Source organism: Pipistrellus kuhlii, unplaced genomic scaffold (assembly GCF_014108245.1).
Source record: "Pipistrellus kuhlii isolate mPipKuh1 unplaced genomic scaffold, mPipKuh1.p scaffold_m20_p_1, whole genome shotgun sequence".
In the NCBI taxonomy this organism is placed as follows: domain Eukaryota; kingdom Metazoa; phylum Chordata; class Mammalia; order Chiroptera; family Vespertilionidae; genus Pipistrellus; species Pipistrellus kuhlii.
In genome coordinates this window covers 111279062-111291656 of record NW_023425404.1, presented here as the reverse complement: position 1 = coordinate 111291656, position 12595 = coordinate 111279062, and the positions used below count along the sequence as shown (strand labels likewise).

The 12595-nt window shown below is 38.8% G+C and overlaps 1 protein-coding gene and 1 pseudogene across 1 annotated transcript in view; one reads left to right on the top strand and one right to left on the bottom strand.

Moving 5' to 3' along the window:
- The window catches only part of DNAJC1 (DnaJ heat shock protein family (Hsp40) member C1), a 213886-nt gene that overhangs the window by 184343 nt on the left and 16948 nt on the right, over positions 1-12595 (top strand). The gene's annotated exons all lie outside the window — the stretch shown is intronic.
- Positions 10995-11599, bottom strand: LOC118731304 (annotated as a pseudogene).

Below are 12595 nucleotides of genomic sequence, written 5' to 3'. Positions count from 1 at the left end.
AACATGAACACAAAGTAGATTTTAACTCAGGTATACCTAAACTGTAAGACCTAATTTATTATATATCAAATTTTTTAAAAGTTAATATATGCCTTTCAGCAAATAACTCTGATAACCACAAAGGACACTCCAGTTGTAAAAACAACAGGAAACAAAAGCTGTCTGGCATGTAAAGCCAGCTTTAATGTGACTATTAACTGCAGGTTTTCTCAGTTAAGGTCAGGGAGCCTCAGATTTCTTGCCTGTGAGGTGTATCATTCTCCAGCCTGAAAGGATGTAAACTGATTCTGCTTCTCCCCATGGCCACTAATCTCTTACATTCTGGTTGTGATAACAGACTGATTGGAGAGTTTCTGCCTGCTTGGAAAAGACCCAGTTAGGCAGCAAAACAAAAGACAGGTGGGTGGATTTAAACAGACTTTTGTAATTACCTTAGTACCACGGTGAGATGTGAGAGGTGTGGAGGGAAGAAGATAAAACTGAGAATTTTACTATTTATCAGTATAACAGAGAGGTAAAGGAGATGCATATTGGGGGAATTTATGTGCTATGGCAGTTGTTTCAAAATATATATCTGGATTATTCAATAGAAAATAAACTGTATAGTTTATCAGTGAACTAAATATGTAGTTATTATTTTGGCAAACGTATTGCTATAACTTCTTAGAGTCAGACTTAGCCCTACACAAGTTGTAAAGATGGCAAGGATGGTCTTTTAATTGTCTGTCTCCACCATTGCTGTCGTCTTAGCCAGGCTTCTTGCTCTGGTAGCTCTCCGGATCTCAGCCCGCTCTCCTCTTCCTCCCTCCCCTCTGTCCCTCACACTCTCAGCCCCAGGACCTAACAGATATTTAAATTTAGAAAAGAATGGGTTCTTTACTCTATCCTTCTTGCTAGATAAGTAACTAATGGATCTAATAACCAGTTTTTAATATGGTATTAATAGAAAATAATTTACTGTATTTCCAAATACACACATACACATGGATTTTAATAGAAGCCTTTTTTTTTAAGTTAGATTACAAGTGATCCGTGTGTGTGTGTGTGTGTGTGTGTGTGTATTGAATTTAGAGGGAGAGAAAGGGGGAAGGAGAGAGAAAGAAAGAGAAACATCGATTGGTTGCCTCCTGTATGTGCCCTGACCAGGAATCAAACCAGCAAACCTTTCCATGCACAGGATGACACTCAACCAACTGAGCCACATCGGCCAGGGCAAGCCTTCAGTTGCTTAACCCAAGTATACGAATGATGGGTGTGAGCATTTCAAGCAGTTTGACTGCCTATTTGAAGAAAAGAGAAGGCAGAGCATTATTTTGGGAAAATAGGAGCTTTTGGTGTCCATGGGGAAAACTACATAATTAATTGCTTAATTTGTTCATTGGCCTCATTAGAATTTTGCTATTATATGATTTCTGGGCCAGAGGTTTATAGATTTGTATTTCATGTCACCATTTCTGACTCAGCATTGAGCAAAATCATAGGACATGATTATAAAAGGTATTCACTACATGAACATAACACTGCAAGAGTCAGTTAAAAGGTCAAATCAACATTTTCCGTTTTTAACTTTTTTTTTATTTTTAGAAAGAAGGGGAGGGAGAGAGAAACATCGGTGTGAGATGGCCCGCCTCCTTCATGCCCCTGAGCCCCACCCCTGGCATGGCCCTGGCCTGTCCAGCGACCCTCCAGTGCCCTGGACAACACCCAGCAGCAGGGCCGCTCGGCCAGGGCAGTGGCAACAGTTTTATATTTAACTACTCTTAAGTGATAATATTGATTATTGCATCTTCTATTTTTATAGCATTTTACATTTTTCAAGACATTTTACTTGATCTTCACAACAGCATTGTGAGGTAGATTAGGCACCCATTTTACAGTTGAGTAAACTGCTCCTGAGATATTTGTTCAAGGTGACACAATTAGTGTTGGGACACCAGATATTTTGATTCCTCCTCTAATATGTTCTTGGCACTACTTAATGCTGTCTTATTGCTGAAGATATGAAAAATACTTCAAATGAGTCTAGACTTTTATTAGAATTTTTTTTTTTTTTGTAGAACTGTGTTTATAGGGAAAATAGGAACTTTAAAAGTACAATGAAGAAAAAAAAGTTAAATCAACCACAATAAAAAATGACTCCTGTAAACATTTTATTTTATACCATTTTAGACTCGAGTTCTCCTATAGACATATGACTAGACAGTTTCCACCGTTTCAATCTGTATCCTGCTCTTTGCATGTTGCTGTGAAACATGAGCTCCCTCCTGTGAAAGAGCCTTAAGCATTTTTCTAAACCCTTACGTAATGCGCCATGTTGTCTGGATGTAAGGAGTATCCTACTGATTGTCATTTAAATTGCTTCCTTTTTTGCTGTTTTCCTGAGAGGTCTGTTTCCTGAGGCTTTTTGTTTTGTTTTGTTTTTTCATTCATCTTTCCACTTCTATCCATTTTCTTACCTTGTATCCTAGAATTGGAGGTGCGTGGTTCAAGAATATGGATGCTTTCCGAACCTTTGAGGTCTCTAAAACTGGCCCTCAGGGAGGGAGTCATAATGGACCGCAGCCACTGCGGCAGGAGAGGCCCCTCCTCAGTGTCCCTGCAACACTGAGCGCCCTCTTTTGTTTTTCATCATTGCTTGTCAAATAAGTGAAAGTGCTGTGGGCTGATTTGTAACTTGCCTCCTTACTTACTGGTCTTATTTCAAAAATAGTTTGTGTTAATTCATTAGAATTTTAGGATAGTTATATTGTCTACAAATAATTTGCCATTTTCTTTATATTTTATTTGACTGCATTAGCTAGCAATTCCAGAGAAATGCAATAATAGTAGTTAGTGTAGACATTTTTGCTCAACATCTTAACAAAACCTAATGTTTGGCCAGTAAATTTAATATTATTTACTGATATAAGTGTTATATTATTATACCAAGGATATTTTCCCTTTAATTTTTCCAATTCTAAATTTATTATAGTTGTATTCAGAAATAGAGGTGAAATTTAATAAAGGGTTTTTTTACATATATTTTTATTGATTTTAGGAAGGGAGAGGGAGAGATAGAAACATCAGTGATGAGAGCAAATCCTCTGTCACCTGCCTCCTTACTGCCCCTTACTGGGGATGGAGTCAGAAACCCAGGCATGTGCCCTGCCTAGGAATCGAATCATGACCTCCTGGTTCATATGTCCACTACGGTCAATCACTGAGCCACACTGGCCAAGCTAACAAAAGTTGTTGTTTTTTAACATCTCTTGACATGTTCATATAATTTTTCTCAGATGAACAAGTGAGAATAAATATATTGACAAGGTCCTTTTATATTTCCAAGATAAACTTTACTTGGTCATATAACATTATTCTTTGAATAAATAACTACTTTTGATTTGTTAATTTATTAGGGTTTTTGCATTTGTATATTTAAGAATATTATAGAGGTTTTGCTATTTTTTTATTGGGCATATTTATCCTGTCTTATGTGATTTTGTTCAATACTGAGATAGAAATGATGACATGGAATGCAAATCTATAACCTCTGACACAGAAATCATATAATATATAGCAAAATTCTATTCAGGTCAATGGACAGATTAACAATTAATTATGTAGTTTCCCCTGGCGGACACCATTCCTACTAAAATGAAGAAGAATGACCGAAAGTTATAATGAAAATTTCCTAGAGAGCCAAATAAAAAGACAAGTAATTTTAAAATAGTATAGAAATGATAAGAATCAGTTCAAACCCTGACCAGTTTGGCTCAGTGGATAGAGCATTGGCCTGTGGACTGAGAGGTCCCAGGTTCGATTCTCGTCAAGGGCATGTACCTTGGTTGCAGGCATATTCCCAGTAGGAGGTGTGCAGGAGGCAGCTGGTCGATGTTTTTCTTTCATCCATGTTTCTAACACTATTCCTCTTCCTTCCTCTCTCTAAAAAATCAATAAAATATATATTTAAAAAATCAGTTCAAGAGGTCTGAACTGATTAAGAGTTTCAGTGAGACAGACAGGGAAAACAGACACAAGAATATTATTCAGGAAATAATATAATGGCCCTGGCCAGTATGGTTCAGTTGGATATTGACCTGTGCACCAAAATGATGCCAGGTTATTACCAACCAGTCAAGGCACATGCCAGGTTGCAGGTTCCATCCCCATATGGGGTACACAGGAGGAAGTTGATCAGTATTTCACTCTCCCATCACTGAATTTTCTCTCCCTCTCCCTTCCTCTCTTTAAAATCAATAAAAAATATTCTTTAAAATAAACTAAATGAATAATATAAGTGAAGTTTTTGAGGCAGGAACACCTGAAAACATATTTTAAGAACCTTCCAAGTCAAGTAGGATACATGGAAAAGGTGCTTGGAAAATGTATCAACACTGCGACTACATAGATTTTTAAAGCTTCTAGAGAGAAGAAACCTCTAAATTAGGCAAATTATAGTGACATCAGATTGCTCAGCAACAAGGAGAAAGGAATAATGTCTTCATAGTTATGAAGGGAAATGGTTCCGAATCTAGAACAGACCAAGTGTGATAGTAAATACATGGGACAGAGACTCATAGTCTTTCTTAAAACGTCTCCTGAGACTAACGTGCAGCAAAAGAGAGAAATAAGTTAAAAAGAAAAGGAAAAAGACATAGGTTAGAAACTGAAGAGAGCTGCAATTTTTAAAAGAATCTATGCCCAATAAACAGAAACTCCAAGACTCCTCAGTAATATAGCCAACCACTAGCACCGTAAGTCGATGGTGAAATACAAGAATGAAGGACTGTGCGAGAGCAACCCTGGGAGACACGAAGATTTCATAGCCTAGATACTGTGGCTGAGAACTTGCAAAATGTTTTATATATGAAAAAAGCCAACTAGAAACTACATAAACATACACACACAAAAAAGGCGTAGTCCAAATTTAAGTACACTAAAAAGTAGAGCAAAAAACTTGATAGCAAGAACATTCTTTTTTGAATAACACAAGAGATATGATCACAGCATAGTACTTGTCTCTAAGATGAGTAATGTTGATCAGATCATAATTATATAAGGCCTTACCTTGTGAAGTTTATTTCAAATATTTTACATATTTTCAGAAAATTTTTCAATTTTTAAAAAACTGTGTAAGACTAAAACAAGTGGTTCACCAAATACGTCCTTTCCTTGTCTAGTACTAGATTTGTAGTCAAGCACATTGCCCAGCAGCACTGCACTTGCAAGCACTGCCCTCACCCCCAAGCCCTGTTGTGGCCAGAGGAGCATGATTGAAGTGATGTGTGTTCACAGTAGCTCTCACTTACTTTTCCCTGCCTCTAAGCTGGAATACCAATTTGCCTGCAACTAAGCTGCAGCCATGCGGCAAAAACAGTTGCCCTAAAGTAGGGGTGTCGAACTCAATCAGAGAAGGGGCCAAAATCTAAAATCCAGCCTAAATCGCGGGCCGAAAGGTTTACTGAACAGTCATAAACTGTCATTGTGATGGAAACGCAGCGGAGTGCAGTGATGACAGCGCGGTGCGGGCCACATTGCAAGGCCTGGCGGGACGGATTTGGCCCGCGGGCCTTGTGTTTGACACATGTGCCCTAAAGGATGGTGGAGAAGCATGATGGGGAGAACCTAAATGCATGGAGTAAAAGAAAAACTGTAAATAGTGACAAGCGCTATGAAGAAAAATAAAGCAGAACATGAGATTAGAAACTGAAGGGAGTTGCAATTTTTAAAAGTGTTCTAAAAAGAGTCCTCTCTAAGAAGGGATACAAAGTAAGTAAGAGCAAGTTTGAGAAGGAGCATTACAAGCAAACAGCCCTTCCTCCGGCTTTGAGGTAAGAGCATGTTGGGATGTGCACGGTCCAGCACAGCGGTCAGCATGACCGATAAGGAGTGCATAGGAGGGGATTACAGATGAGGACCAGACCAAGTAGGACCTCATTGGCCTCATTGGCCAAGATAAAGATGTTAGATTTTATTCTGAGTGAGATGGAAGCGCATTGGAAGATGGTGGAGCAAAGGAATGTAAGATCTGAAAGAGTCATTCTGGCTGCTTTGTGAAGAAGGCACCGTGTAGGGAAAGTGCAGAAGCAGAAAGACAGGCCAAGAAAGAGGCCTCTTTAGTTGTCTGTGCAAAAGATGCTGGTAGTTTGGACTGGGGGTATTGGTTGAAGTGGGAAAAAGGTTGGATTTAGGGTATAATATACCAAAAGCATATTTTCTATGTAGTACTTGTGTCCACCAGAAGAACTGTGGTCAGAAATGAGTGCCTCTGGTGTAAGGAGCATTGCTCTTCATCAGAAGCCCTTGTGTTTACTGCTTTTTTAATTTGTTTTTATTTTTATTTTTTTTAAGCTGGGTACATATCTTGATTTTAAAAACTACATTTTAAAGTATATAAAAAAAACATTTTACTTTTAATATATACCCATGTTAATATATATAGTCCTACTTGATTCTTTTAAAGTTTATTATAAAAGCTTCATTGATTTACAGAAAAAAAATTGTATATAAAATGTATATGAAATCATAAAGAGGCCAAATATCAGAACAATTTTTAAAAAGAAAAAACTGTAGGCAATCACTTTTCCTAATTTCACAATATATTATAAAGCTATACTAATCAAAACAGGATAATATTGGCATAAAGAAAACAAATAGACAATGGAATAGAATAGAGCCCAGGAATAAATCCACACATACACAGTCAACTAATCTTTGGCTAGTATACCAAAAATACACATGGATAGTCTCTTCAACAAATGGTGTTGGGAAAACTGGACATCCACATGCAAAATGAAATTAGACCCTTATCTTGAACCATATAAAAAATCAACTCAAATTTTCATAAGACCTGAAATTTTAAACTCTTAGAACAAAATGGAGGAAAATGGAGGATACTGATCTAGGGCAATGATTTCATAATTGACAAAAAAAAGCAAGTGGAAGAATCCAAGATGGCAGCATAGGTAAACACCTAACTGCTGCCTCACACAACAATTTCAATAAAATACAACTATTATAAAATACAAAATGGACATTACCCAGAACTACAGGAAAGTCGACTGACTGGAAATTCTACAACGAGAAGAAAAGAGAAAACCAGAAGGAAAATCAGAGGAGCTGTAAAAGCCTAAGGTACGGAGACACGTTGCGCGCGCGGAGAGGGCGGAGCTGGAGAGGAGGGGGAGGCTGAGTGCCTGGTTGGTGTTCCCTAGGGGGAAGAAGATAAAAGCTCCAGACTGTGCTGAGCCCCAGTTCCGATTGCACTGAACCCCAGTTCTAGGCCAGACCCTGGGGACCCAGGCTCATACAGAGGGAGCCTGGGCTGTAAGGCGGAAACCCAGGGGAACGACAAAAGGAAGTCCTGGAGGCGCACACACTGCGCGCAGAGAACGGACAGTTGTCTGTGCCACTGGATTGCCCTACCAGGAAGGAGACAAAAGCTCTAGACTGCTCTGAACCCTACTTCCAACTGAACTGAACCCCAGTTCCCGGCTCATTGGGGAGAGCCTAGACTGTTTGGTAGCAGGCCAAACTCAAGGGCACCTTTCTCTCAGAGGTGCTTGCGAGTGCCGAAGGACACTGAGGAACACTGAGACTCAGGAGCCTCATAGGGCGGGGCTGATGGAAGCCAAGGCTGTAGGCTCCACCCTGAAAGTCCAAGCTGAACACAGAGACTTTTAAGGCTACCAACTCAGGGAAGCTCTGAAAATGCCGAGACAAGGAAACAGATCACAAATGAAAGAAATGGAGGACAAAAAGTGACTGTATATAGAGTTCAAAACCATGCTTATAAGGTTTTTCAAGAATTTCCTAGAAAAGGCCAATAAAGTAAACGAGACCTATGAGGATATGAAAAGGGATCAACTAGAAATAATAAGAGATGCACAAGAAATAAAGAATACGTTGTCTGAAATAAAAAATATTATACAGAGTCCTAAAAACAGAATGGAAGACCGCAAGAATCAAGTCAAAGATTTGGAACATAAAGAGTCAGAAGACACTCCTCCGCAGAAGCAAGAAGACAAGAGAATCCAGAAAGTTGAAGATTATGTAAGAAACCTCTGTGACAACTTCAAGCGAACCAATATCAGAATTATGGGAGTCCCAGAAGAAGAGAGAGAGAGCAAGATACCAAAAACATATTGGAAAAAATAGTGACAGAAAACTTCCCCCACCTGGTGAAAGAATTATACTTACAAGTCCAGGAAGCACACAGAACTCCAAACAAAAGGAATCCACACCAAGACACATCATAATTAAAATTCCAAGAGCATGCCGAGACCGGTTTGGCTCAATGAATAGAGCGTCAGCTTGGGGACTGAAGGGACCCGGGTTCGATTCTGGTCAAGGGCATGTACCTTGGTTGCGGGCATATCCCCAGTAGGGGGTGTGCAAGAGGCAGCTGATCGATGACTCTCTCATCAATGTTTCTAGCTTTCTGTCTCCCTTCCTCTCTGTACAAAATCAATAAAATATATTTTTAAAAAAATAAAAAAATAATAAAATTCCAAGAGCAAAACACAAAAAGAGAATATTAAAAGCAGCAAGAGAAAAGCAGGTAGTTACCTGTAAAGGAGCACCCATACAATTGTCACCTGATTTCTCAACAGAAACCATGCAGGCCAGATGGGAATGGCAAGAAATATTCAAGGTGATGAATAGCAAGAACCTACAGCCAAAATTACTCTACCCAGCAAAGCTATCACTCAGAATCGAAGGCCAGTCAAAGAGCTTCACAAATAAAAAAAAGCTAAAGGAGTTCATCACCACCAAACCAGAATTATATGAATTGCGGAAGGGGGTTCTTTTGGAAGAGAAAGAAAATAAAGATAAAAATTATGAACAACAAATACGTAAATATCAACAAGTGAATCTAAAAACCAAGGGAATTAAAAAAAAAAATCTGATGAACAATATTAACTGGTGAATATAATAGAATCAGAGGTATGGAAAGGGAGTGAACTGACGATTCTTGGGGAAAAGGGGAGAGGGGGGTGTGGGAAGAGACTGAACATAAACTGTGCACCTATGGATGAGGACAATGGGGGGTGGGGAAAGGGCAGAGGATCAGGTGGAAACCTGATGGAAGGGGAAAAAATGAACATTTGTAATAATATGAACAATAAAGATTTATTTTAAAAAAAAAAAAGTGGAAACATACTAAGCTGAAAAGCTTCTACCACAGCAAAGGAACAGTCAGTGGAATAAAAAGATGACCATAAGGAATGGAAGCAAATATTTGCAAACCATATATCTGACCAGGAATTCATCTCCAAAATATAAAAGGACCTCCTACAACTCAGACCTCCCCCTCCAAAAAACACACAGATTTAAAATGGCCAACAGGTATATGAAAAGATGCTCAAGTCAATAGTCATCAGGGAAATGCAAATCAAAATCACAATGAGGTATCATCTCATTCCTCTCAGGATGGCCATTAAAAATAAAAATGACAAGTGTTGGCAATCATGTGGAGAAATTGGAACACTTGCACACTGTTGGTGGGAACATAAAATTATTCAGTCATTATGGAAAACAGTATGAAAGTTCCTCAAAAAATTCAAAGATTACTATGTAACCTAGCAATCCCATTTCTGGTTAGATAACCAAAAGAAGTGAAATCTGGATGTCTAAGAAATATATGCATACTCATGTGTATTGCAGCACTAATCACAGTAGTCAAGATGCACCCCACATGAATGGCGAGGATGGGAATATGATAAAGGAAATATTATACACACACACACACACACACACACACACATATACATACACTGGAATATTATTCAGCCATAAAAAGAAGGAAAATTATGCACTTTGCGACACCATGAATGTACCTTAAGAACATAAGTGAAGCCCTAATGGTTTGGCTCAGTGGATAGAGCTTTGGCCTATGGACTGAAGCATCCCAAGTTCAATTATGGTCAAGGGCATGTACCTTGATTGCGGGCACGTTCCCAGTAGGGGGTGTGCAGGAGACAGCTGATCAGTGTTTCTCATTAATGTTTCTAACTCTCTACCCTTCTCCCTTCCTCTCTGTAAAAAATCAATAAAATATATTTTTTTAAAAGAACATAAGTGAAATAAGCTAGTTACAGAAGGACAAAATGCCACATGATTCCACTTATAGGAGGTATAAAATCATTAAGCTCATAGTAGCAACAAGTGGAATGGTGGTTGTTGGGGGTGGAGATAAGGATAGTTACTGTCAAAAAAATATACTAGAAATCTGCTCTACAATTTTGTGCTTGTATCAATAGTTAAAAATATTGTATGGTACACTTTAAATTTTGTTGAGAGTAAATCTCGTGTTATGTCTTTTTACAAAAAAACATTAGATATAATTCACATAGCTTAAAATTTCCCATTGTTAGTGTAAAATTAAATGATTTTTTTAAGTTATAGTTTACAGTTACCACATTTAGTATCAGACATTTTCATCACCCAAAAAAGTTTCCTAAACCCAATTTGCAGTCATTCCCCACTATCTTCTCCTAACTCAGGCAACCAGGGATCTGTTTCATGTATGTGTAAATTTCCCTTCTCTGGAAATCACATATAAATGGAATTGTATAGTATTCATTATTTGCAACTTCTTTCACTCAGCAAAGGTTGTTTGAAGTCCATCCATTTTGTAGCATGTATCAATAGTCCATTTCTCTTTATTGTTCAGTTGTATATATAATACCAATTTTTGTTGACCATTTGGATTATTTCCCCTTTTTGGCTATTATGAGTAATGCTGCAATGAATATTAATTTATAAGTCTCTGAATGGGTGTTTCAGAGACTTATAAATTAAGTCTCTTTTTTTTTTAATATGTTTTATTGATTTATATTTTTATTTCTCTTGGTTAGATTCCTAGAATTGGAACTGCTAGAATATATAGTAAGTTTATGTTCAACTTTTAAGGAACTACCAAATTGTGTGTTTTTTCTTTTTTTTCCCGTGTTAAAGCAGACACAGTTTATTAATTAACCAGATTACAAAATAACCAGGATAGTTACCTGAGTTCATCCTTCTACAAAATGGTGGTCTTTCTCTTCATTCCACCTTATGGGAGATCATTTGAAGGGCCACAGGAAATTTGCTTCTTTGAAGCACTTTCCAACCATATAGATCTCATGAATCAGATCCTCCCTGCAGGTGATGCTATATTTACCAAGAGATCAGGCAATCAATGTGTTATCTGCCAGACAATTCATTTTTTGTTGATTTTCAAATAACCATGCTTACAGATGAATTCGTGTATTAACATCAGGTTTGGGTACCCTTGTGCAATATATGGTTCCACAGTCGTCATGTTAATGGAATCCTGTTGAGCTTAAATGTGCATTGAAGGTCTGGTGAAGGCAAAGAAGCCACAGCACCTTTTGGGTCTTTGGGCTCACACCACTGACACCTCTCATCTTGATGACAAATGCCAGTTTGGGTTCCGCTCATACATAGAAGTTGCCAGCTTTTCTTGCCATCCTAGCCATTCGAATCTCAGTTCTGTACATCTGACCATACTACTGTGATAGTGCTTAGCTTTTTCATAGATAAGCTTCCTCCTTGTCTTTTGTAGCATCTTCTGGGCAAATTTCTTTCTCAGGCACTTAATCTTCAGCTCTGCAAGACTCCTTTGCTCTTTTTTTTTTTTTAATATGTTTTATTGATTTTTTTTTTTTTTAGAGAGAGAAAGGGACAGAGAGTCAGAAACATCAATGAGAGAGAATCATAAATCACTTGCCTCTTGCACACCCCCCACCAGGGTTGTGCCCGCAACCAATGTACATGCCCTTGACCGGAATCGAACCTGGGACCCTTCAGTCCGCAGACCGACGCTCTATCCACTGAGCCAAACCGGTTTCGGCCCCTTTGCTCTTTCTTAATAAGGGTTTCTGGCACAGCAGGAACTTTCTTTTTTGCTTCTGTACTCTCCATGGTTCCAGCCAGAAAAGTGGCTGTACCATTTTACATTATCAGTACACTAGAGGCTCAGTGCACAAAATTTGTGCACTGGGACGGGGAGAGGGGGCTCAGCCCAACCTGCACCCTCTCCAATCTGGGACCCCTCGGGGGATGTCGAACATCCCTTTCACAATCCAGAACTGCTGGCTCCCAACTGCTCGCCTGCCAGCCTGATTATCCCCTAACCACTCCCCTGTCAGCCTGGTCGATGCCTAACTGCTTCCCTGCTGGCCCAGTCACCCCCAAATGCCCTCCCCTGCATATTCCCTCTTTATTAGATAGGGTTTTTTCTTTAACATATTGGACAGCCCTAACCAGTTTGGCTCAATGGATGGAGCGTTGGCCTGCAGACTCAAGGGTCCCAGGTTTGATTCCAGTCAAGGGCATGTACCTTGATTGGGGGCACATACCCAGTGGGGGGTGTGCAGGAGGCAGCTGAACGATGTTTCTCATAGATGTTTCTAGCTCTCTATCCCTTTCTCTTCCTCTCTCTCTAAAAAAATCAGTAAAACATATTTTTTTTAAAAACATATTGGACAGTGTACTTGCCGTGGTCTTGACAAACCAGTAAAAATGTAAACCCAAACTAAAAGTGTCATAAAATAAACTCCTTAAACAGGAATTTCATGAGACCTTGGAAAGGTGATATCATATGGTTGTT